The sequence below is a fragment of the Sceloporus occidentalis genome, unplaced genomic scaffold, assembly GCF_023333645.1.
Source record: "Sceloporus occidentalis isolate IW3139 unplaced genomic scaffold, rSceOcc1.0.p SCAF_350, whole genome shotgun sequence".
NCBI lineage: Eukaryota > Metazoa > Chordata > Lepidosauria > Squamata > Phrynosomatidae > Sceloporus > Sceloporus occidentalis.
The window spans coordinates 397,025-421,491 of NW_028317330.1; the positions used below are offsets into that span (position 1 = coordinate 397,025).

General features: G+C 42.8%; 1 non-coding gene across 1 annotated transcript; it reads right to left on the bottom strand.

Moving 5' to 3' along the window:
- Window positions 1-20,719: 20,719 nt before the first annotated feature.
- On the bottom strand, window positions 20,720-20,849 carry LOC149274069 (small nucleolar RNA SNORA35). The gene has a single exon (XR_016279450.1). It is a non-coding gene; the product is annotated as a small nucleolar RNA SNORA35 (small nucleolar RNA).
- Window positions 20,850-24,467: the final 3,618 nt, after the last annotated feature.

The window sequence follows — 24,467 nt, forward strand, 5'->3', positions numbered from 1 at the left end:
TGTGTACGCGAATAGCGTAGAGCTCTACACGCTGCCCGGTGCTTAGTCCGGGCAGCGTGTAGAGCTCTACACGAATTGAGTAGAGCTCTACACGCTGCACGGACTATGCACCGGGGACTCAGAAGTACCGGTAAGCTGGGGGGGGGGACAGGAGGATCCAGGTCCCCTGCATCGCTGCGGGGGATCTGGATCTTAGTCTCATAGTCAGACCTAGTTGAGGTCTGATTATAAGACGACCCCGATTTTAAGACGACCCCGATTTTAAGACGAGAGGTATTTTTCAGAGCATTTGCTCTGGAAAAAACCTCGTTTTATAATTGAGCAAAAGGTGCTCAGTTGTTTGAAGTCTCTAAAAGCAACTTGGCAGTTTGTTTCCCTGCTTTCCCCTGAATTTACCTGCTAACCCTTTCCTGACCGTTCCTGACCCTGGACCCTTTGCTGCCCGTCCTCGAACTCTCGGGATAGCCTCTACGGTTTCTGACTTGGATTTGGACCTCAACTTCGTTTTGCCTCTTAATCCCTGGTTTGGCTCTTTGGTTTACCCGTGAACTACTCAGTGCCTCCGTTAACCCTTGGCCTGCTGCTACGGTGTGCCTGAATTCTGACATCCTGTGGCTCTGTTAACCCTTGGTCTGCTGCTACGGTGTGCCTGCCGTCGGACCTCCTGCTCAGTGCCTCCGTTAATCCATGGTCTACTGCCACTGTGTTCCTGTTGGTTCACATCCAGTCTGGTGACTACTGCTCACGTGTCTGGGAACCGTACCTCCTGCACCAGAGTTCCTGGTACACTCTCTAACACCTTCTCCCTGCTCAGATCACTACTAGCAGTCTGCCATCTGCCTTCTAGTTAGTGGGTAATGCAAGGTTCGGCCTTCCTGCACAAGATTCTTTCTCTCCTGAACCAGGTAAGCCTTACAAGCACATTAAGGTCCTGGAGTGGCCTAGCCACTCTCCAGACCTTAATCTCATAGAAAATCTATAGAGGGAGCTGATGGAGCTGAGGATCTCCAAAGTGGAGTGGGACAAAATCCCTCCTGAGATGTGTGCAAACCTGGTGGCCAACTACAATAAACTTTTGACCTCTGTGATCGTCAACAAGGGTTTTGCCACCAAGCACTAAGTCATGTTTTGTAAAGGTGCCAAATACTTATTTCACTTCAATTTATAATTTATTTGAAATGAATTATTCTGGATTTTTTTGTTGTTCTGTCTCTCACTGTTCAAATAAACCTACCATTAACACTGTAGACTGATCATGTCTTTGTTAGTGTGCAAACATACAAAAGCAGCAGGGAATAAAATAATTTTTTCCTTCACTATACATGTTAATATTCTGATTTTGATTTATTTCCTGTCCATCTGAGTCTTTCATGTTATGAAGTTTGTTAGAAAACTTTAGAGCAAAATGGTTTAGTTGTAAAGGGCCGGGTGTGTTTACTAACTCATAATTATTCTATTTTCAGAACAAATATTATGTGCAACTAATTGTGTCCTCATATGCTAATTTGTATTTAGTTTATTATTTATTGTTTTATATAGCATCATCAGATTCCGCATCGGTGTGCAAAAGGGTAGACAGGACATAACAATTAGTATATAACATAACAAGAAACAGGCGTGGAAGAACCTCCACAACAGAGCTTAAAATCTATTGGCAAGATCATTATATTTTTAATGAAGATAATCCATTTAACCCCTTCACGACAAAGCTCATACTCATACCTCCCATTATTTAAAAATGCGAAAGAGGGACACCTTTTTTTTTTTTTTTTTTTTTTTTTATTTAAATCTCGCGGAACTCACTGATACGTGTTTGATTTTAGAAAAATCTTTAATGAAGTTCCTATAGTAGTTGGCGAACCCCAGAAATCTTTGCAGGGGGCGTAAAGCTTGAGGTCGAGGCCAATCAGAGATGTTGGGATCCATCTCAAATCCTGCCGCAGAAAATATGAACCCCAGAAACGGGACACAGGCGACTTTAAACAAGCATTTTTCTAGTTTTGCATACAGTCTATTATGACGAAGACGTAGAATAACCTGGACTTGAGTATGGTGGGATTGAAGATTTGGCGCGTGAATCAGGATATCGTCAAGGTACACAATGATGAATTGAAAAGAAATATCGCAAAATATATTATTGATGAATTCTTGAAACACAGCAAGAGCATTACATAATCCGAAGGGCATGACAGTATATTCATAATGTCCCATTGTAGTATTGAAAGCGGTTTTCCACTTGTCACCCTCATGAATACGTATCAAGTTGTATGCACCACGAAGATCCAATTTTGTAAATTTTGAAGGTCGGGGGGGGTGGGCTGGAGGGTAGCTGATGGTAGGATCTATATTCATATCTTTTAACCTTTTGTGAGTGTCTCTCTCGAATACCGTTCTCCAACCTCAGCACCAAGGAAACAAACTCTTCTGGGTCAGAGGGTTGAGCTCTAGTAGAAAGTTCATCCTTAAGACATTCAGACAACCCGTCATAAAATGCCGCTATTAGAGCCTCATCCGACCAGTTAACTTCCGCTGCTAAAGTCTTGAATTCAATTGCGTATTCGGCTACAGAACGGGAACCTTGAGAAGCGCTGTTGTACACTAAAGGAGAGTCTTTTTCCCATAACAGCGAAGCCAAGCCAAAGCTTTACCTGATAATAACGAGATGAGAGAGCCAACTTTAGCTTTTTCAGAGGCAAACATATGAGGGGTAAGTTCAAACTGAATCGAACATTGATTTAAAAATCCACGACATGATTCTGGTTCACTGCTATATCTGATCGGAGAAGGTAATTTGAGAGGAACTGAAGCCTGAGAAGATCCTGACGTCATGGCTGAGGAAGATGCGTCCGATGCTGATGAGGAGGCGGAGCCTCTGGATGCCGGGTCAGACCTGACGACCAGGACCTGCAGGGCTCTGGCCATATGATCCAGAGTATATTGCATGTTCTTGAATCTTGCTTTGTGGGAGTCCAATAGTTGACTATGGGACGACATGCGGATGAGACGACATGAGATCTCATCCTCGGGTCTCCGTGAACTGTGAGCGGACCGCCCCACATTAGGACCCGGGACCGAGACCGGACCCGGGACCGTGACAATGGCGCAGAACGCTACTTGTAATTATTGCCCAATAATTTGCAGAAAAAAGAAAAAAAACATTAAAAAGTTGGGCATTTCTAAACTCAGGGCAAATAGGAGAATGTATTTAGCAGGTTTTTCATTAGTTTTTAAAAATGAGTAAAAGATTTTTCAAATATTGTATAATTTCTTTAATAGCGAATTAGATGATTAGATAAAAATAATGGTATCTAAATAAATTCCTGCTTGTCCTGTAAAAAAACCAACAATATATAATGTGTGTGGGTGCACAAAATGAGAGAGAAGAAAATTACAGCTAAACAGCAACACTGGAAAAATGTTTAGAAAGCCTTTGTCCCAAAGTGTACTATGAGTAAGAAACAGTGTTGTCATTAAGGGGTTAAAACGTGTTATTTATTTTGGATATACATATATATCTTGTTAATTTGGGCTGGCAGTAAAGAACATGTTAAACGCTGGAAAAGACTGGTTATGTGGTAAATGCAGACAGAAAAGATCAAAAATCATAAGACCAACTGCAGAGAATAGCACACAAGTTAGACCACATAAGGACAACAAGGTCAGAGTAAGGCAGCTATATATAGCCTGATTGGTATTAATGGAGGATAAACTGCACTTCTGAGCCTTGAAATGATCATAAATAATTAGTGTATTTAAGGTAGACAAAAAGCAACTAGAGAAGCTAAACTGACTCCCCTGGTGGTAAAGGTGACAAATACACTTCAACCATAATGTCACAGGTTCAAGGCCCAACAATGACACAATGTGCTAGATTATAATTTACTTGAAAGTAATAGTAAATAGGTACAGAGTTTGTCTTGGGAGTTCTATTCCCATGTTATGAACACAGTCTGACCAACAAGCATTTTGACATAAGGATACGGAGAGCTGTTCGGGGCTAGAGCTTTTACTTTTAAAGAAAAAGGGAAGATAAAGGAGGGGACATAATAGAGAGGAAAGAGATCAAAAAAAGAGGAGGAGAAAGAGAAAAATGCAAGAGCAGAGAGAGATGGAGAAAAAAAAAGGAACAGGTAGTGTGTTATGAGATTGGTCTGATTTCCAAAGACGATTCAGCAGCCGCCTTGTGTTAAGTTACCATGAGTCCACTGTATTTAGCAATCCAGAAAAAAAGCACACCAATATGTCTGCAGCACATAGCATATTCAGGCTTCCATAACCGCCTTCAAACTGTTCTGAAGATCCCTCTATCCCCCACTCCTTCCATTTGGGCAGGGCTTTATATGCACGACTCCAAATTTCCAACAGGCAATGCTCTTAAAGACCCAGGTTTATACAAAACACTTTTAAACAAAAATAAATAATTTTACCACCTTAAAAAATTAATACGGGGGCGTGGCCTGGCGTCGGAGCTGCATGGATGCGCGAGTGGGTAGCTCTGCCAGCACACAAGCATTAATGCGGCTTATAGAGTTGATTTACCGGGTTGATACTCACCCACTTGCACTTTTCGGACTCCTGGAGGGACGAGGATATCTTCTACACATTCCAAGAAGACTCAGAATAAACTCCCGCACTACTTTTCCAAAGGTACACGATCGAGCGGTGGGCCTCAAGATGGCGGTGAGCCTGCTTTCCCGCCGTCGCTGCCTGACAATGGTGAGGAGGAATTAGATCTGGACATGACTGCTCCAGTGACTCCGGTAATCTTATGGAGTATGCTAGATACTATGCAAAACTCCATGACGACCGCGATTAAAGGAATGATCGCGGACTTAAAACAAGATTTGGCCCATCTGGGCACATTCACGGAACATATGGAGCACAAATTCGAAGATTTAACATCGACCTTTAATGAATTGGTGGATCAACACAACCTACTGGAGGACAAATATGATCAACTTCTCTCTAAATTGACATGGAGGACCGCTCTCGCCGAAATAACTTGAGAGTCGGAGAAGAAGTGCCGGATGACGACCTCGGGCCTATGTACGTGCCTTTTTCCTTACCCTGTTACCTGACTCAGAGCTCTGTATTGATCGGATCCAAAGGGTGCCGAAACCGAAGTCCCTGTCATTGACGGCCCCTAGAGATGTGGTCTTAAGACTCCATTACTATTCCACTAAGGAACCTATACTGAGGCAGGCTCGCCGTCTTGCCCCATTTCTTGCACCATACTCCCATATACACCTGTTTGTTGACCTATCTGCCTTACCAGGCGTCGCTCATTTGCTCTGATCACCCTGGCACTCCGCAAAAGTAACATATCGTATAGAAGGGGCTTCCCGATTATACTGTTGATTCACAGAAACGGTACTCTTCATGTTATTCGGATACCCACAGAGGGCCTACACCTTCTCCAGTTATGGAACCTGGTTCAAGAGGATACCAACGTCGCAGATCGACAGGAGCCTCGTTCCACCTTGGAAGATGAGTCGATGAGACCCAGTAGGCAGAAGTCGACGACTCCTGCATGCAGTTGAAAGAGAAGGGGAAACTTTCCGCATCACCTATAGAGCTCTTATCTGGCTCTACCTGACTTGTGCGGATCTACGCTGTGTTTTGTTTCCCTTTCTCCAGTTCTGCGTGATGGACACTTTGAGGCCGCGGGGTAGTGGTAGATGAGAGGTCAAATCTTTTTTTTTTTTTTTTTTTTATTATACATATATGTTGCCTTCTCTTTCTGTATGCTGGCAGTAATGGTATACTATGATTTCAGATATGCTCTAGTGCATTTATGTGAGATTGAGCTTTAGATCTCTATTATATGGCTGTTACTAGCTCTACCTAATAAGTTACCGTATTTGCTCGATTATAAGACGACCCCCCAAAATCTGAATATTAATTTATGAAAAAAAAGAAAAAGCCTGAATATAAGACGACCCTATAGGAAAAAAGTTTTACCAGTAAATGTTAATTCATGTAAACTATGTGAACAATTTTTTTTTAATAAAAGCTATGTGTAACGGGTTCACCAAGAGAGCTGTAGTAACTCCCAGAGATCACCCACATGTATCCTCCTGTTGTCCCCGGAATCACTTCCAGCACCAGCCAGCATGCGCACCTTGGAACCCTGCTATGTGTACCCAATAAGTAGAGACACAACTACCTTGAATTGAGTACAGCAGGAATGAACAGTTTATTGTTGTAAAACATAGACTCATATAGCCACAGAACTTCATTAACATAAATTAACAGATACATGTATTCAGCCCAACCTTTAATCCCAGGCAGCAATCCTATTGATGGGATTAATTAAACAATGGAGTTCCTGCCTGTGCTATCTTTGTTTGACAGCCAGGCTGGAGCCATCTCTGACTGCCTTGGGGCCTTGTTTGACAGGTCATTCTGTCACACTATGATTGAGAAAAATATTTTGTTTTTATTTCCTTTTTTTTCAACCTGCCCCCCCAGTTATGCACATCTGTCCCCTGGCTTGCCACTCTGCCCCAGAGATGCCTTATACCCCCTATATGCCACTGTGCACCATGATATGCCTTTTAACCCTCTAAATGCCACTGTGCCCCATGATATGTCTTTTGACCCCCTATGTACAACTCTGCCCCAGAAATGCCTTATAGCCCTATATGCCACTCTGGCATTTAGGGCATTAAAAGGGATATTATGGGGCAGAGTGGCATATAGGGAGGTATAAGGCATTGCAGAAGGCATTGCAGAGAGGGTTAAAATGCATTTCTGGAAGCAGAGTGGCATTAAGGGGGTTAAAAGGCATTTCACAGAGCACTCTGCCTCCAGAAATGCCTTATGCCCCCCCATTTAACACTCCCTCCCCCCTCCCTCCTCCAAACTTACTGGAGCTTCTGAGTCCCCAGTGTGTAGTCCGGGCAGCATGTAAAGCTCTACGCGATTCGCGTAGACAACTTCCGCTGCAGCCGGGAGGAAGTGCGGTTAGCTTGTCTTATAATCGAGCAAATACGGTACTTTTCAGCGATGCAGCCACTATTCATATTTTCATATATTAGGGAACCGATACATTCCATTTGCCAATATTTTGTTTACAACATTGTGTTTCTCTCATCACCCCCCCCTTTTTTTTCTCCCTTTCTCTTACGTATGGGTTCCATTTTCGGAGATCTGTTACATAATTTCAGTATAAGCAAGTCTCTATATTACACACTGACTGTCACGGACCGGTTGAGCAGGTCTGATAGGAGCCCAGGTGCAGGGGATACGAGGGGCTGGAAATAAATCACAGACAGAAGATGCGGATAATAGTTCTATTGTAGATGATGGTACAACAACATATAAACATGGAAAGTCTCTTGGCTGGAAGCTCTCTGGATGGGGCACACACGACTAGAAGCCTTCTGGATGGGGCACACACGACTAGAAGCCCGCTTGCAGGGCACACGGCAGGTTGCCCACTTGCAGGGCACATGGCAGGTTGCCCACTTGCAGGGCACTCAACCGGGGAGCCCGTATGCAGGGCACTCGACTTGGGAGTCCACTAGTGGGGCACTGGCCGCAACTCAGGAACAAATCAGGAACCAAACAGGAGCAGATCAGGAACCAAACAGGCAGTCCTAAAACGTCAATCTCAAGGCCCAGACTGAAGGGCTGGGCAGATTTATATAGGCTGGCTTGATCAGGTAATAAGGTGCACCTGGACATGATAATCAGTCTTAGTGGTTCAGAGTGGCAAGGGCGGCCACTAGAGGTTGGAAACGGGAAACGAACAGCACAGACTGAAGATAATTCCTATCAGCAAACGGTGGACGTTACACTGACACACTCCTCCTGCAGATAATCCTTACACTTGTATTTGCCCATAACATGGGTTGGGATGTTTTTTTTTGGGGGGGGGTCCCCACATTCTCAAGGTCAGGGAGTGTTGTGATTTTTATGGTATTTAGGTCAGCTTTTTGTTTGGATTTACCATTTGTTTGTCTGTTCTCACTACTAGTTCTTTGCTACGATGCCACTCATGGTTTTATCCCTCAATGTGCGAGGCTTGAATACCCCGCACAAATGCTGTTTGTTATTTAAGGAATCACAGAAAGCTGATATAGTAATGCTCCAGGAAACTCACTTATCTTAGTCAAACCACCGCCTGTTAGCATGTAAATTGTATCCCTTCGAGTTTCACGCTCAAGCTATGGGCAAGACCCGTGGAGTAGCCATACTTATTAGTAACAAAGTTCATTTCCAATTGCAGTCCCAGACATGTGACCCTCAGGGCCGTTTCGTGATTCTACAAGGTTGTTTCAATAGCGTATCTCACACTTTACTAAACCTGTACACCCCGAACTCAGGTCATCTAACTTTTTTGGATCAAGTTTTTACTAAACTATATAATGTAAGGAGCGATAGAGTTATTGTAGGGGGTGATTCCCACCTTGTCTCTACACCTAGCCTGGATTCTTTGGCACGATTATCCTCCAGATATTTAAAGTCAGTGACAGGTCAAGGGAAAAGGTTCCAACATTTGCTTCATCAACACTCACTTTTTGATACGTGGCGTATATTACATCCTCTGGACAAAGATTACTCATTTTATTCTACAGTCTACTCCAGTTATTCCGGAATTGACGTGATTCTCGTTGACAAACTTACCTTGCAGGAGGTGAAGGCGGCTGAGCTAGGTCACATCTCGTGGTCTGACCACGCACTGGTGAAGATCTCCATGGCCCGACGTTGCTCCCATCAGTTAAGTGGCGACTTAATCACTCCAAAGATCTGGTATCTGTGAGGAAATTGCTGAGATACTCACACATTACTTTCAAGAAAATTACATTCCAGAAACTTCACCGTCAACTCTCTGGCTTGCACATAAAGCGGTCATCAGAGGACATTTAGCAAAATTGCTTCTAGGCATCTTTGCATGCTCTTCTCTGGTATTATGGAGACTTCCACTTTTCCCCAAGAAATGTCTGAAGCGTATGTGGTCACTATTCCTAAACCAGGGAAATCCCCTGCGGAATGTGCAAACTATCGACCCATTTCCTTACTGAACACGGATATTAAGCTCTATGCGAAGCCTTGGTCCGCAATGACCATGTGGGTTTCATCCTGGGGCGCCAACCTTCTGATAACACCAGACGAATCATTAATATCACTCACATGGCTAAAACACTGAATAAGCCCTGTATCTTTCTATCACTGGACGCTGAAAAAGCGTTTGACCACATACATTGGGGATAGTTACGGTCGACGCTGAGAGCTTTGGTCTGCCAGAGGCGTTTATTGAGGCAGTGAATGTCTTGTATGACAACCCTAGTGCGAGTGTTTATATTTCTGGATTTCTCTCTCAACCCTTCAATATCTGCAACGGGACCAGGCATGGATGTCCTCTTTCCCCTTTCCTTTTTTGCCCTGGCAATGGCACCCCTGGCAATCTAACATCCGAGGATTTGTCATACGCACTGTTGAAACCAAAATCTGTCTCTACGCAGACAATGTCCTCCTGACTTACCGAACCGGTGATCACTCTCCCGAATAAAATGCAAGCTTTGAACATTGGCTTTCCAGAACAAATGATAAATGATGTTTCTAAGAACTTCGCCTACTCCAACTTCATTGTATACTTGGGAGTCCGCATCACTAAAACTCCTGCTTCTCTTTTTCGGACAAACTATTTGACCCTCTGGAATAAAATTTGCGAAGATCTAAAGAGAAGGGCGAAATTGGAAATTTCATGGATAGGCCGCATTGTTTCTTTTAAAATTCATTTGCTTCCAAAGTTGTTGTATCTATTTCGCACCCTGCCCATTCCTATGCCTGCAATCTTTTTTTGTAATGTTCAAGTTCATTTGGCTACGTAAGCGTCCCCGCATTTCACTTCAGATTCTACAACGTTCCAAATTACAAGGTGGCCTAGGAGTTCCCAACATTAAAACATACTCTGTAGCTGCGAACCTTGCACAAACAATTCTCCTTTTCTCCGACAACTCATCTGTAGCCTGGGTGGATCAGGAATCACTGATGACGGCTCCATTTGCAGTGAAAGACCTCCTATGGCTCCCTAAGCCCGGCAGACCTCCATTGAAATATACGTTGGCCACAACGTCACCGTCTATGACAATGTGGGACAGATATCGCTCCATGCTCTGTTTTCCCTCTGAGCTTCACGGCTCTGCTATCGGCTCTTAATCCTTTCCTTCCTCATGTCTCATTGGATTCGTCACGGGATCACCTCCATTTCACAACTTTTCTCTTAGGGCCATTTACAGACATTTCAGACTCTTCGAGACCACTTTTCGCTTTTTTTTTATTTTTAAAAATATTTACAGATCCGAGACGTTTTATGAACATATTTCAGACACCCCACTGCTTCTGGTCCTGATATGCTGATTATTAAGCTCTGTCTGCGAGCTCCTCATGTTTCAGGAACTATCTCCTTCTGTTATTCTGCCCTGCTGGGTCACGGGTCTGTGGACAAGCTTCCTTACATGATACACCGGGAGAGAGAGAGAGATTGTGAATATGACACCCAAGTCTGGTATCACGCTCTTGCGGCCTTTCAGGGAGTATCAAAGAATGTCTTGCATTTCAAGACCAACCGTAAAGTTCTTTTTCGCTGGTACTATGTACCCTCTAAACTTGCCAAAATGTTTCCTTCCCCCTCTCCTTTATGCTGGAGACAATGTGGGGAACCTGGAACAATGTTACATACGTGGTGGAGTTGCCCTGTACTCGCCTGCTTCATATTCCAGTGGTGGAGAGAGTAGAAGTGGCTCTGTTAGATATGTTCCCACAGTCTCTGGAATCTAAACATAGAAAGCTCCTAGCAGATGTTTTAATAGTGGCAAAAGTCTGTATTGCGTGCAAATGGAAAGAGGCTTCCCCCCATATCAGTAGCGTACCTAGCGGGGGGCGGGGGGGGGCGGTCCGCACCGGGTGCCGCTCATCAGGGCGGCACCCCTCCAGAGACGGACAGTTATGTCTGCCGCTGGAGGAGCAGGCTCGCAAGGGAGCGGTATCGGAGGTCTTTAACAGACCTCCGGCTCCCTTGAGTGATTTTAAGCCGGGTTCAAGGGTTGAACCCGGCTTAAAATCACTCAAGGGAGCCGGAGGTCTGTTAAAGACCTCCGATATCGCTCCTTTGCGATCCGCGCGGCAACAGCTGCTGTGCGCCGGGATTTGTTGTCAGATCCCGGCGCACAACACTGAAGCCGCGCCCACTGAACCGGAAGAAGACAGAAGAACTGAAGAAGAGGAGCAAAGAGGAGGAAAAGAAGGTGTAAGGAGAAAAGAGCAAAGGTAGGAAAGCATTCAGTGAGTGAGAGTGGATTGGTATATGTGTGGATTGGTACGTGTGGATTAGTATGTGTGGATTGGTATGTGTGGATTGGTATATGTGTGGATTGGTATATGTGTGGATTGGTATGTGTGGATTGGTGTATGTGTGGACTGGTGTATGTGTGGACTGGTGTATGTGTGGATTGGTATGTGTGGATTAGTATATGTGTGGATTTGTATATGTGTGGATTGGTATATGTTTGGATTGGTATGTGTGTGGATTGGTATGTGTGTGGATTGGTATGTGTGTGGATTAGTATGTGTGGATTAGTATGTGTGGATTGGTATATGTGTGCATTGGTGTGTGTGGATTGGTATATGTGCGGATTGGTAAGTGTGTGAGAGTGATGGGTGTTATGCTGTACCATTTCCAATGTATTTTTCATTATATAATTATGCTCTAGTACATCATAACTCCCATCACTCTATACTGTTCAATACAGTGGCAGAGCTGGGAGACAGAGGCCTTGCACCCCCACCGCAGGACTCCTGAAAGGTAAGTGAACTTCAAAGGGGGGAGAGGGTAGATAGTTAGGAGGGGGTAGATAGGGAGAAGAGAGTTAGACGGGGGGATAGGGGGTAGATAGGGAGAAGGGAGTGAGAAGGGGTAGGTAGGACAAAGGGGAGTGAGAAGGGGTAGATAGGGCAATCATACTTCTATCATGCCAAGTCTGCGAGTACATCCTGGAATCTGGGTATGCCTGGGCATGATAGGAATGTGATTGCTGTTAACAATCATATATATTAATATTATTATTTAATTGTTTTGTCCTATTTTGGTGTGTTACTTACTTTAAATAAAAGTGTTAGATTTTTTTTTTTTATGGTGTGGGGGGGGTCATATTCGGTTTCGGCCAGGTAAATGCTGCATTTTCGGTTTCAGTCCTAATGAAGTGGTAGGCCTACACCACATCAATGTTTGGCTTAGTATATAGTGATAGGTGTTATGCTGCACTATTGTCAATGTCTGGCTCAATGTATAGTGATAGGGATTACGCTGTACCACCGTCAATGTGTGCCTCAGTATATAGTGATAGGTGTTATGTTGTACCACCGTCATTGTCTGCCTCAGTATATAGTGGTAGGTGTTATGCTGTACAACCGTCAATGTCTGCCTCAGTATATAGTGATAGGTGTTATGCTGTACAACCGTCAATGTCTGTCTCAGTATATAGTGATAGGTGTTATGCTGTACCACTGTCAATGTCTGCCTCGGTATATAATGATAACAGTAAGTGTTATGCTGTACCACCTTCAGTGTCTGCGCCGGTATATAACGGTAGAAGCTATACAGGTGTGTGGGGGGGGTGCCACATACAGGATCCGCCCCAGGTGCCAAATACTCTAGGTACGCCCCTGCCCCCTATGATTCAGGATGTTCTTTATTCACTCACCATGACCCGCATATATGAACAGATGGCTCACTCAGCTTCGAACACTACACATATCTTCTAGTCCGCCTGGGAATATTGGGATGCATATTATATAATTTTTTTCCCTCTGCCTCCTTCTCTCTCTTTCTCCCCCCAGAGAGTGTCGACTTTTTGCTTTGTTTCTTAATAATAAAAAAAAACTACTTGAGATTTTTCTTACATATGTGCTTTGCAACCTGTTTGACGCAGGGAATTGTCAATATGTCTGTTCAATACCCTATGGTCCTGTTGTGGGACTACTTTGTATACTTCTATAATGCATATTGTACCAGTCCTATTATCTTGTGAAAGTCTCAATGAAAATAACAATGAATACACCTAAAAGCTTTGTCTTTAGAGATTTTACAATCCACAACATCACAGAACACACACGTACATTTAAATATAATTTTCAAGAATAGCTAGGAAAGTAATTGTGCACCTGTGCTATTTTATTTGGTTCAGGCTATTTAACTCAACCATACCCAGAGTTCTGGTCAGCTCTTTTAACATGGCTCCTGGAGGTAAGCAACAAAAGTTACAATATATATAATTCTACCCTCACAGAGTAAAAGGGTAAAATGAAAGAAAGAAGAATCGATATAAGTTAAAATTACAGAGGGAGACAGATTAAAGAAAGGTAGAGGTGAGAGAGACAAAAAGGGGAGAAGAAAAAGAGTGAATGAAAGAGTAAGAACAAAAGTAAAGATAAGGAAAGGAAGTCAGAGAGACATAAAAAGAAAAAGAGAAAGGTGGAGAAAGGAAGGAATAGAGAGTAAAAAATACATATAGGGAGAGACACAAAGAGGAAGAAAGAGAAACAGAGAAGAAAATAATGTCATCTTAACAATGGCCATATCTGCTTGCTATATTATATTTTTGGTATTGGTGACGAGACAAACATATTACCTAGAAGACAAGCTCTTACATGTCTCCTAACTGTGTTTATGCTTTCTTTTAAGATCTAAACCTGGAAGGAAATGTTCTTCGGCAACTTCCTAATGAAGTCAACCACCTTCTGTTTCTTAAGTCTATTAATCTATCAAGAAACAAATTCCAAGAATTCCCTGACAAATTACTAGACATCAACAGTATGGAACGCATCAACCTAGAAGACAATCAGATCAAAGGTAGGAAACATTCTGAAAAATAATTTGGCAAAGCAATGTCTATAGTTTCGTTAATGTTTGAAGATGAAAGGCTTCAAATATTTTTTTATCTGACATAATATAGGGGAAGTTTGTGTAAGATATTTTTTCTTTATATAAATATTCTACGATGTGTAATTATATAAGGTGAGCATGTAGTTTTCAGTATTATTAGAATACTAAATCATGTAAAAGCTTTTAATTTGGCAAGACAATAAATTATCAGGAAGATTGGATATCGTTTAAACCAAGGGCAATAAACAGGTGAATCTTTATAAATATACTGTATATATTGTTGTTATAGTCATGTTATATTGTTATCTTAAAAATACCGTTCTATAATACATATCTTCTATCATAAATCGAGTGAATGTATTCAGGTCTTAAATCTGAATTTTATTTACATACCTCAAGACATCTGAGGTTAAATATGACTGGTAAATAACATTTTGCATCAATTGCCATTGTATCTTTTAGTATGTAATGTTTTTTTAACTTCATTAAAAATACAATTAAAAACATTGTATTTCATGAAATGGACTACCCTTTGAAAGTTTGAATAAAACAATACTATTAAAAACTATTGCCAAAAGCAACTATAGTTAAACAGGTGCTTATAATGCATGAAATGTTCAGAAGCACAGGAATTGAATCTGGCAGATAAGAAACATTTTGCTTCATGCTCATTCTGTTCATTTTTCCAGTTGGAAAAACCACAAACCTTATTTTGTTCTTGGTTTTGTGTTATATCCATAATATTCATATTTCAATTTATTCACTGTATTAACCACTACCACTTTTACTGTAATGATGTATTCTACTTAATTACCACCATCTCGGTGAAGTAGAATTTACTTACATTACACCTAATCGTCTGACCTTCTAGCTTTAGACTATGACCTCCTACATTACACCTCCTTTGAAATATACTCACCTTATGTACCGTATTTGCTTGGTTATAAGAGAAGGTTTTTTTCAGAGCAAATGCAAATAGAGGTCTGACTATGAGAGTAAGATCCAGATCCCCTGCAGCGCAGCAGGGGACCTGGATCCTCTTGTCTGGTAACCTCAGCTGCTGTCGGCACTTCCACCGGGGCTTCTATCACCAAGCGCAGGCAGCAGCGGAGGTGTCGCGATCACGGTCCCTGGTCCGGTCGAGGTTCCGGGTCCGGTCGCGGTCCCGGGTCCGGTCGCGGTCCCGGGTCCGGTCCCGGGTCCGGTCCCGGGTCCGGTCGCGGTCCCGGGTCCGGTCGCGGTCCCGGTTCCGGTAGCAGTCCCGGATCCTCGTGTGCGGCGATCCGCTCGCGGGTCACGGAGACCCGAGCTGGAGAGCTCGGGCTCCGTCTCCGGCGGGCGGACGTCAGCACGTAAGTGCGGTGGGGTCCGGAGTTCCCGATCTCCCTGCACTGGCGATTTGCGACCCGATCGCTGGTGCAGGAAGCAGGATGGCAGGTCTGAGGATTTGACAGCGATCAGAATGAAAACTGCTCGCTGCCTTAGGAATCCCCAGAGAGGTTTACTTACCGGTTCGCCGGTCTCCACTGGGGGCGCAGTCAATTCTCACGGCTGGAGCCGTGAGTCAGAGGGACGTCTTAGGGCACGCCCCTGACGCTCTGTTGGGGGCGTGGCTTTAAGTGGTGCCAGATTCAAAAACCCTGCAGATCTGTCCACAGGCACCCTGTTGTGGTCTGATCTCTGTATTGAGTTTGAGTTTGCTTTGTTACTATTTGGTTGACCATTGGATTTCCTGACTACCCTCTTGCCTGCTGATTTTGTACCTCTGCCTGAGACCATCGTTACCGACCCCTGGCTTGTCTTACTACCTGCATCGTGTACCTGACCCTGGCTTGGCTGACTATTCGCATCGTGTATCCAACCCCTGGCTTGGCTGACTATCCGCATCGTGTATCCGACCTCTGGCTTGGCTGACTATCCGTATTGTGTATCCGACCCCTGGCTCGTCTGACTTCCGGCATCGTATATCTGATCCTGGGCGGCTCCCATATCTACTGCTTCTGCACCTCGCTGCTTCAGCTCAGTATCCACCATTTTCAGCTATCACAGCGGCTTCCTCACTGTTGGGATCATCCTGAGTTCCTGGTGATTCCTTATTCTGAAGATCTCCTGCGGTGAGTGCTTTTGGTGCTAGCAAACGTGACAGGAGGTTGTCTACGTGCATTACGCATACCTTCCCCCGGCTGCCAGAGAGGAGAATTCCCCGCAGCGCTGCGGGGAATTCTCTTCTCTGGCAGCCAGCAAATGTCCGCTCGATGGACGCAGACAACCCCCGCTACTGCTGGCACTTCCACCCGGGCTTCTATGACGGAGCACGTCCGGCCTCCACCCGCTGCCCCCACCAGGGAGTCAGAAGCACTGGTAAGTCGGGGGGGGGTGTGTTATATGGGGAGGGGCTTTTCTGGAGGCAGAGTGTCCCATGATATGCCTTTTAACCCCCTTTATGCCACTCTGCCTCCAGAAATGCATTTTAACGCCCAATATGCCACTCTGCCTTCAAAAGACATATCATGGGGCAGAGTGGTATAATAGAGGGTTAAAGGGCATTTCTGGAGGCAAAGCGGCATAAAGGGGGTAAAAAGGCATATCATGGGGCAGAGTGGCATATAGGAGGATATAAGGCATATTAGGGAGACATAGTGGCATATAGGGGGTATAAGGCATTTCTGAGGCCAAAGTGGCAAGCCAGGGGGCAGATGTGCAAGTTGTTAAATAAAAGGAAATTAAAACAAAAAAATATTTTTCTCAATCATAGCTTTTATTAAATATTTTACATTGAATTCATATTTACTAGTAAAACTTTTCATATTATATATTCAGGCTTTTTCTTTTTTTCCTAAATTAATATTAATATAATATCAGGGTCGTCTTATAATCAAACAAATACTTTGTTTAATCAGTTTATGTACTTAAATGTTTCTGACATACCCCTATCCATTATTTCTGAGATTATTAGAAGTAGTGTTTCTATTAGAAGTAATGTTTTCATCTCTGAGCTCTCTCAATACTTTTCTGGATATGGGGTCTTCAGAACTCTAAATGATGTTTCACCATTCTCCCCTGTTTTAGCTATCAGCACAGTACCCCTAAATATTATACTTTGATGTTAAGTGGATTATTTTACATTTATAATGAAATATCGCTAATACAGTCGAAAAAAGAATGAGCCTCTGAGGTACCTGACTAGAAAGTTTAATGTTCTGTGAGATTGAATATCCTATCCACTTAATTTCTTTCAAATCCAAACTCAAAGACTGTAATTTATGAAAGGCAGGTGTTTATAAAATATTTCATAAAAGCAATGTCTTTGTAAAGTAACACACTAAGCACTTTCTAACAATGGGTTGAAAATTGCAGAAATTCAGTATGATGGAACAGATGTTTCAGGCATTACAGCAGCCATAAAATGTGTAGCTCTCCAGCTGGTGCCTTGTGTGCCAACAATACATTAGAACATGATGTAAACAGGAATGGGCTAGTGTGCAGTTTTCCCTTGCATAACAGGAAACTCAGATGCAGCCACATCTGTACAATTATTCCTATTTTTCAAGAAACATCTGGTTTGTTGTAACATAATCTGATTCTTCTGATACAATGCAAGAGCCGCAACAGTGAAAGTCCTTTTCCCAGTAGAGTTACAATCCCAAAATCAACATCATGACTGAAGACACCAAAATACAATAAAACCAAACAAGAAATTTGAAGGGGAAAAGGTGCTGTAAAATACAGTGCTGTACATGGTAATCATGACAAAAATCTCTTTTTCATCTCATGTTCTTCCAATAAACTTCATTTATCCTCAAACCTGAAGGCTGCCATTGTTATTAGTGATGTAATATTTTGGGTGGTAATTCTTTATAGTCATTCTAAGCCTGTTCTTTTGTGTGTGTGTGTGTGTGTGTGTGTGTGTGTGTGTGTGTGTATGTACATTATCTCACAAAAGTGAGTAGACCCCTCACATTTTTGTAAATATTTTATTAAATCTTTTCATGTGACAACAAGACACTGCTACAATGTTAAGTAGTGAGTGTACAGCCTGTATAACAGTGTAAATTTGCTGTCCCCTGAAAATAACTCAACACACAGTCATTAATGTCTAAACCTTGGCAACAAAGTGATTTCAGTCACTGGTCTGTCGATTAACCTACCTATGGTCGTGATTCACGGCGATCGGGAGGTTGTGAAGACCCCTCTGGGTCATTTGCATCTGGCTTGGGGGCGTGTTTAAAAAAACGTTGATTTGCATCACTGGTCTGTTGTTTAAACCGCTAATCACCGTGACTCACGGCGATCGGAAGGTCTGAAAAACTTTTTTTGGTTTGCCTGGACAGCCTCACTTGTGAGGCTTCCAGGAAAACTGCGATGCCGCTAATCGCGGCGAAAACGCCATGATCAACGGCAAATAACGCTACCACGTACATGTCACTAACATTGTCACTAACACATTGTATCATCACCCCGTACATGTACGTGGATTGTTGTTAAGGGGTTAAACTGATATTGGTACCAGTCCACTGGTATAAACATTGCCAAGAAAACTGATATCCCAATCTAAATCACATATAATTTTAGAGAATTTATCACAGCATCTTGGCACCTTATAATATGCCTTGTATCCACATCTGTGTCATCTGAAAGCAGACAGCAAGGATTCTATTGCCACAAGACAACTCATTTTAAGTCTCAAATACAATCCACATAATTATTTAATTAACTGTAGTAGCAAAGTGAGACATGATTTATTCCCAACAAGTGTCTTTGCTCTGTGAGTTAACTCTTCAGGTTCCAGGGGGTTATGAAACACTTTCTAGATTGTCTTCCCACTTGTATGTGGAGATTGCAATGTACATTTTATGTCAGATCTTTAGATGGCCATAACTGAACAATTTACGCCATTTTCATCTAGGCAAAAATAAATATAACGTGTACAATCCATGCCTTTAGCCCCTGTCCATGTTCCACATGCCCTGCCCACATACTTTAACCCTTCGTATCCCGGACGCCATCAGCACCCCCCTACAGCACCATTTCCCTGCTGTTAACCCACAGGCGGGTGGGGGTACGGAGCAGGAATGATTCGGGGAAAAAGCCTCCCATCGATGCCTGGTCGCTGGGACTTCTGGAGGAGTGGAAAATGACCGGCGCGGCTGCCGGGTTATCTCGGGGTTCGTCCCGGGGGAAACTTTGAACTGTTGTCGCTCAGGGCCCCGTTGACCGATCACGTCGCTTTTTGGACCAGATGTTCCTGGACCAGATGTTCCTGGACCCCGAGTGCCCCCTCGGCACCCCCGATATCGCGCCGCTCCTTCGTGATTACCCCGAGAACGACGACCAAAGTATACGGACATTGCAGGGCTCGGTGGCCTAAGCGCGGCACTGGACAGTCTGGGCAGGGTGAGAAGATGTGTCCTGATTTATGACCTATTTATCACCTAACCTGTATGTAAGCCTGTGTGTTTCCCAGTAAAGTGTGTTACTTCCCTGGGCATTAGTCTTGTCTAATGCTTCAGGGGCTTGCTGGATCACTTACTGTCCTTCTCAGAACAGTTACAGCACCGGATCCGGCTACGCTTCGGCGAGCTACGGTGCTATTTCATCAAAGCATCCAAGCCAGATTCTTGGTTCCTTCCCCGCTAGTATAGTCTAGCACTGGAAGTGGTTAACCCTTTTGGTTCCGGGAGGAAGCAACAAAGAATCGACGGGTGTACCCAGCTGGGGTACCCGAGGCCCGTCACACCCATAGATGTCAAATTAAAGCCCAAGGGGAAGTTAAGCACAAAAAATTATTAAAATATGTTTGAGACTTATAAACTGTGTAATTGGTCCCTGTGGTGGAGCATCAAGAAGAGTAGGGTGCTCCAACAGCCTTTTTTAAATCCAGACCAGGATTTACAGGTGACCAACTACAGCTCCCCTGTATAATTAGGAGGGTTTAAAAAGACCCACTTGGGTCAATTCACTCTCCTCCTTATTCCAGCCAAGAAAGCTACTGTACAAAAACATTGCTGGATTTATTTAGCCCCTTTGTTACAAAGGCTGATTTTATTTTTTGTACCCTTCGGGACAATGGTTTTATCGTTACTGCTGTGTTTGAGTTTAGCTGTAATTTTCTCTTCACCAATTTAGTGTACCCACATACGTTATATATTGTTTTTTTCAGGACAAAAAGGGCTTTCTTTTATTTTTTTCATATCATGTAATTTCCTATAAAAAAAATAATAAAATATGATGAAAAATTTAAAGAAAAACAAATTTTCACACTTTTATTTGAAAAAAATTTATTCAACCAAAAAAACTAATAAAAAAACCTGCTAAATAGATTAAACTATTTTTCCTGCGTTTAGAAGTACCCAATATACATTATGGGGCAATAAGTACAAGTAGCGTTTTGCTATTTCAAAAACCATTTTTTTAATATCTGGTAATTCTCCCCCCCATGTGCTATTTCGGGTATCTTTGAAGCTGGCAAATTAAATTTTAAATTAACCATATATTTTTGAAAACTAGACACCCCAGGGTATTTCAGATGCTGATAGTTTAACCCTTTCCATGCACTAATCCTACCACCAGCCCTTGTCAAAGTTTGTGATAGTAATTGTTTTTGGTGTTTTTTTTCACTCATTTTATACTTCAGGTGTGGATTTACAGCTCCTGGTATATGTCACTGCCACACAACACTCCAATATGTGTTCAGCAACATCTCCTGAGTACAGTGATACCACACAGGCATGGGTTTGTCAGATTGTTTGGGGGTCAAAAGGGCCACATTTGGAACACGAGCAATTCAGTTTTTCCACTTGGAATTTATACATCTGGGTAAAAAAAAATCCTTGTACCCAACTATCTGAAGGAGCAGGTTACAAGAAAGCCTGGCCTTTCTCCAAGAAGGGATTTCATCTAGCACCGTTAAACGAACCCTTAGCCAAGGAATAGACACAGGGGACACTTGTCAGTGTGAATAAAAACTCATCAAAATGGAGGAGCAAAAAACTATCTAAAAAGCAGTAAATGGAAAAAAATATAGGCCCTGATGCACACTGGCTTTTTTACAACCTCAACTTTGCCACAGACAGAAACCTCCACAGTCCTCTCATCATGGATGGTGCTCAGCATGCACACTTCTTTTCTGTCCCTGAACTTAACGCCAAGAGCTCCTCTTGACCTAGAGCTGAGGTCTCCCCCTTTTGTAGCCAGATGTTTTGGGAAACCCATGCGGTTCTTTTTTATAGTACCGCAAGCTGCCGTGTCGAAACAATACAGCAGCTTGAACAAAGGGACGCTTGTATAGAAGTTGTCTACATACAAGTGGTTGCCTTTATTCATAAGGGGCAATATTAGGTCCCAAACAATCTTTGCACTGGTTCCCAGATGTTCTGGGCAACCTGGAGGCTCAAGGTGGCTACCCTTTCCCTCATATAGCCGGAAGGCCTGAGTATACTCAGTCTCGCTCTCCCAGAGCTTATACACCTTCACTCCATACCTGGAACCTTTGATAGGAATATACCGTTTGAATCCCAACCTTCCTTTATACTTCATCAGGGAGTAATCCACACAGATCTCCCTTCCAGGTGTATAAACCTCTGGAAACCTGGCAGTGAGATGGGTAATCAGGGGGTGGATTTTATAGAGCCTGTCAAACTGGGGCTGCTCCTTAGGGGGGCACAGGCTGTTGGTAAAATGCATGAAATTTCATACCTTTGCCTAGCTATAGACTGGGCATAAATAGGGTACTACAGATGGAGCTGGTGCTCCAATAGGAGCAGATGGAGGTTTTTGTTTTTTTTATAACATCCATTAACATTGTGAGTGCCCAGAATTTAAGAAATTCTGGCACGTCAATGGGAGTCCATGGCTGCTTTGCCCAAAAAGAATTAGGGCTGTGGTGCGCTGCTGGGCATAAAGGTTAGTTTGTGAGACAATGTCTCTCAAGATATCGTTACTGTAACATCAATATTGATGCCAGGAATTGCAGAAAAAGGAGGGATAGCTGGCTTATACCTATTAGGCGCTACCCATGCCTCTGGTGCACTGCCACAACTATTTGTGGCAGGGGACCCAACAGCCAACATCAAAATTTGAAGCTGTATCAGTGGACTCAGAATGTGTGGCTAAAAAGGCATATGCCTCCTCAGCCGTATACCTGCGCTGCATCGCTAAAATAGAAAAAATAGCAGGAAGCAAAAATAGTGGAAAGAAAAGGGTTAATGCCTCTAAGAAGAGCCTTTGTGGGACTAGTAATTTTTTTTTTTTTTTAAACCTAAAAAATAAAAAAATAAAAAAATATTAACCCCTAAAACAATTGTCACTATGCAAGTGATCAATGGCAACGGAGGGGTTAATATAGAATGGATGGCTCTTATATGAGCCTTTTAATCAAAATATATAGTTTTATATTTTTGTTATTGCACAAATTCCTGCTTTCACACAAGGATCTGTCTCTCTCTCTCTCACTAAAAGCAAGTGAAGGAGGGAGGCAGATCCATACTGGTCAAAGGCAATGTTTATAAACATTGCCTTTGATTGAGCAAATCATGATCACTCTTCTGAGTGATCTGAATGCTGGAGGTGTTAATCACTGGATGACCATGACATCCAGCAACACCCCCTGATGATGACAGCAAGCGACGCCCCCCAGATTGCGGGGCGCCGCCATATTGAAACACAGCGTCTATTTCGAATACACCGGTGCCCTGCAGGTAAGAAAAGCATTTAGGAAGCGATCACGAGTCCTTTCCTTCGCTACTGAGGCATCTTAGCAACACTAGCTAAGCAAAGGAAACGATACTTGATCGCTTCCTAAACCCGTTTTTCAGCGGCAGGGCGCCACCATATTTGAAAGATGTGCATTATTTCAAAATAGTTAATGTATGCGCTCCTAGGAGTGATCATACGGGTCCAAGGCAATTTTTGTTTTGTGTTGCTTAATGTCTCGGTTCTGGCACGTCAATTGTCGTAAACGGTTTGTTTTTACGTGACGTGCCCGGACCAGCAATTGTCATCAAGTTTGGTTGCAGTGGGAAGCCACCCCAACCTAGAGAGAAAAAACCCTGTGGTTAGTTAGTGCCCAGAGGAGCAAGGATTTATTTTGTTTATATTGTATTTTGGTTTTGCTGCTGATTTGAAGAAAATAAATATTTATATTTTAGCTGGATGTGGAATTAGTTTTTATTTTACCCTAAAAGACAAGTGGTTCTTTCAGATCTCTGACAAACTTCTTGTGCTTTAAAAGACGTTCAGTCACAAGGTAGAAAAGTAAATAACAAGCCCTATGTAACAAGGTGCGGGGTGTTGTCGTGGAAGGGGTATACATTCCCCCTCAATTTTGCAGGGTTTTATACGACATATAGGGCAGGCTGGTGCTCCACCCCGCAGTTTACATGCACCTGGACTGACACGGGTTCCAGGCCGGGTGTTTAAGCTGACTCCAATGCACTGGTCAGCTGCAGGTAATTAGCTGCACTGACTGCAATATAACCTGACCTGTTGGACAGAGGAAGAGAGAGAGTTTGTTTGGAAGCAGCAGAGCTTGCTATGCACAAAAGAGACCATCAAAGAGGTTGGTGGGATTATGTTTTGTTTTAGTTTAGACCCTTAGTAGTGAGGGAGTTATATGTTAGTAAGCGCTCAGACGAGCTAGGCTTTTGTTTGTAGCAAATTTGTGTTCTATGTAATCCCGTAAATATCTGCATACGTGGACTACAAATAAATCATTGGTGATTACCTAACTGAGATGTGGCGTTAATACCCTAGAGGACCGTGCTGTTTGGTACCCTGTGTGGGTGCAGGATCACACCTTAAATAAAAATAATCTATGTACTGAGCAGCTCGGTGTAAGATTAAAACTCATAAGAAATGGTGGAAGCTCTAACCCCTTCGTGACAAAGGCTGATTTTACTTTTTGTACCCTTCGTGACAATGGCCTTTTTAACATTTCTGTGCTGCTCGTGTTTAGCTGTAATTTTCTTCTTTCCCGTTTACTGAACCCACACACATTAGATATTGTTTTTTTCAGGACAAGAAGGGCTTTCTTTAGATGACATTGTTTTGATTGTATCATATTATTTACTACTAAAAAAAGTATAAAATATGGTGAAAAATTTAGAAAAAAATGACTTTCTAACTTTTAGTTGAAAAATCTTTTACTCATCTATAAAAGGTAATGAAAAAACCTGCTAAATAGATTCTACTATTTGTCCTGAGTTTAGAAATACCCAATGTTTTTATGTTTTTTTGCTTTTTTCTACCCATTATGGGGCAATAAGTACAGGTAGCGTTTTGCTATTTCAAAGCCATTTTTTCCAAATCTGGTAATTCTTCCCCCCATGTGCCATTTCGGGTATCTTTGAACCCGGCCAATGCAATTTACCCCATCAAATCATATATTTTTGAAAACTAGACAGCCCAGGGTATTCCAAATGCTAGTATTTTAACTATTTCCATGCACCATATCTACCACCAGTTTTTGTCAAACTTTGTGGTAGTCATTTTTTTGCATTTGTTTTGTCACACACATTTTACTTCAGGTATGAATTAAAAGGTTCTCGTTTCTGTCACTATCACAAAACACCCCAATATG